We start from the raw sequence: 3,161 nt of genomic DNA, 5'->3' as shown, positions 1-3,161 counted from the left end.
AAGAGAAAATTTAAAGAAAACTATCTAAACTAAGCCTAAGTGTTATGTCCTCCTCTCCTCAGCCAAAATTAGTTGTTTTTAGAAACGAAATCTGACCCATTTGTTGACCAAAATGCCATTGAACGGGCCTTACCTGATTGGTGCCTCAGTTGGACAAACACTACCACTAACGTCATTTTTTGTCCCATTTACGACGTTGATATTGAGATACCTGGAAACACGAAAGTATACACACTTTTTCATGCCCTTTTCAACTCAAATTCATGCAATTTCGATAAAATTCCTGTCGAAAAATATATAATTATTATAAAATAATTATTTTGTACTTAAATTATTAACATGTTGAATTTTACTTAATTTTATAATTAATTTTTATTAATTTTGATTATTTTCAACCGATTTGCACAAAGGGCAAAAACCGGCCCGACAGACACTACTAGAAGCACAAAACTGAGTAGCAATTTTGAAGCATCAAGGCAAAATAATTTTTCAACATAAGACAGTCCAAAATATGTGTATTAATTCATAATATAATTAATTTTAATTTTAATCCAATTTAATTTGGGTTAAATAAATTATTAATTAATTATGAAAAGGGGTCCAGTTGAGCTGAACTGAAAAAATCAAACCAACCGAGCAATGGGCAGCCCAAAACCGTCCCACATGCTAACCCAATAAGCTTGCTTGGCTGCTTATTTGGCCCTTGAAGACTTCTTCAAATTTCATTCAAACCCCTCCACTATTTATGCCTTTCTAGATTTGCCCCTACCTTAATATAGCAAGTTTGAATTCTTCAAACTTGCCACATGTGTGGCCAGCCATGGGGGGACTCTATGGTTTCTGATTTTTGCTAATTTTAGCAGTCACCTTAACCTATAAATACCCTCCTTGGCTGCTCACTTCAAACACATCTCAAATCTTATCATCTATTCACTTCTCTCTCATTTTTCTCTCTTTATTTCTCTTCCATTATTCTTCATTCCCTTGCCGACTTCACCTCTTGAAAAAGAGTCATTCATCCACCATTTAGAGGAGCATTCAAGTGTTCGTAGAAGCCTCAGTTCGACAAGAGCAAGCGGAGAAGGAGGAGTGGAGCAAACTAGTCAAGCCATGGAGAGAACACCAGATTTGATTCTTGTTCCCTATCCTTTTTAATTCTATTGTTGTATGATGAACATGTCTATGAATATTTATGATGTTGAAATGTTTAATTTAATTCATATGGCTTAAATTTAATTAGTGTTAGGTTGATTGTATTTCGTGTACTTAATTTATTAAAATTGTGCTTGTGTTGTTATAGGCCTCGGTAAGATGTTTGATTAAGTAAAATCATGACTAAGTTATTATTGCATTACAATTGTAAGGTGACTAATGAATTAATTATTTAAAAGGATTGAAATTGTAATTCATTGACATAGTACTTAATCCATGCATGTTTAATCATCTAAGGTAGCTGTGGATTAAATTAGCAACGATATCTAACGATACATTAGAGTTGCATAACTTGCAAAATTATTGTGATTAAACTGTTTCAAGGAAGAAATACATTGTTACCTCACGTAATCTTTTATGTGCTTATGAGATTGAATTAATTGTTTGAATTGGCATAGAGATATGTACAAGAGATTATTTTAATTTCATAAGTATGTGTGTGCATTAACACATTTGCTTATTAAAATTGCTTAATCTATTGAATTGATATAGAGATATAGTCAATAGATAAATGGATTTTTGTAGGTAAGTATGTCATAAGTTAGCAAATTACCGAGTTGCCTTGAATTTTTTGTAACAACATAAACATGAGTTTAATAATTCTAAGTCAAGAAATGTAATGAATCTAACACAATTATGTCATCTTGATTAAAATCATCTTTTGAGATCATGCATTGGAACTTTTATTTTATCTTTATTTATTTTACTTAGTTAAAAATCATAATTTTTAATCACCTCCTCAAATCAAAATATTTTTCTTCACCAAAGTGTTTTAAATTGTATTCATAAATAATTCTTTTCACAGTCCCTATGGGTACGATAACTCGACTTTTACTTTTCACTTTATTACTTGTTGCAATTGTGTACACTTGCACATTTCTGTTGTTCCAAGTTTTTGGCGCCTTTTCCGGGGACTGTTTTAAAAAGTCATTATTTGTGAATTTGTTAGTTTTGCATTTTTTTATTTTTCTGTTCAATTTTAACTTAATTAATTTTTCTGTGATTATTTTAGGTGTTTATGAGTATTGACCGAATTATCGATTTACTCCCTGTAGACCCTGAGATTGAATGAACTTTTCAATAGCGAAGAAGACAAGCAAGTCAAAGAATGACTGATGAGATAAACCTCAAAATTTTGAAACAAGGAAATGGAGCAAACCATTCTCAAAATCCTATCCGTATTTTTGATGATAAGGATAGAGCTCTAAGATTCATGATCTTAATCCGGGTATTAGGAGACCCGAAATTGAGGCACAATAGTTCGAGTTGATGTCAGACATGTTCTAGATGCTTTATACAGTGGGCCAATTCAGTGGAATGCCTATCGAAGATCCTCATCTTCACTTAAGACTATTTATGGAGGTGAGTGATTCTTTCAAGTTAGTCGGAGTACCCGAAGATGCATTACAATTGAAGTTGTTCCCATATTCGCTAAGGGACAGAGCTCTAGCCTGGTTGAACTCATTGCCACCAAATTCAATTACCACATGACAAGAGTTAGTAGAAAGATTCCTCATGAAGTATTTCCCACCTAGCAAGAATGCTAAGTTGAGGAGCGAGATAACTTCTTTCTAACAAATGGATGATGAGTCCTTGTATGAGGCATGGGAAAGGTACAAAGAATTATTACGGAAGTGCCCTCATCACGGAATCCCACATTGCATCCAACTTGAGACGTTTTATAATGGTCTCAATGCACACACGAGGATGGTAGTGGATGCTTCTGCTAAAGGTGCTCTCCTTTCTAAGTCTTATAATGAGGCTTATAAAATCATTAAGAGTACTGCCAGCAATAATTATCAATGCTTAAAAGTTTACCACTAATGGGTTTAATAGTTTTGCAGCACAGCTACTAAATCAATTTGAAAGTAACATGTGTCTACTGTGGGGAAGGACATTTGTTTGAAGAATGTCCATTAGACCCAAAATTCGTGTATTACATGGGTAAC

At 33.3% G+C, this 3,161-nt stretch overlaps 1 non-coding gene across 1 annotated transcript; it reads right to left on the bottom strand.

The window, feature by feature from the left end:
* Positions 1-2,757: 2,757 nt before the first annotated feature.
* LOC128042796 (small nucleolar RNA R71) lies at positions 2,758-2,864 on the bottom strand. The gene has a single exon (XR_008198307.1). It is a non-coding gene; the product is annotated as a small nucleolar RNA R71 (small nucleolar RNA).
* Between the last annotated feature and the right edge of the window lie 297 nt (positions 2,865-3,161).

This window comes from Gossypium raimondii, chromosome 7 (assembly GCF_025698545.1).
Source record: "Gossypium raimondii isolate GPD5lz chromosome 7, ASM2569854v1, whole genome shotgun sequence".
NCBI classification, from domain to species: Eukaryota; Viridiplantae; Streptophyta; class Magnoliopsida; order Malvales; family Malvaceae; genus Gossypium; species Gossypium raimondii.
This window is presented reverse-complemented; position numbering and strand designations above follow the sequence as displayed.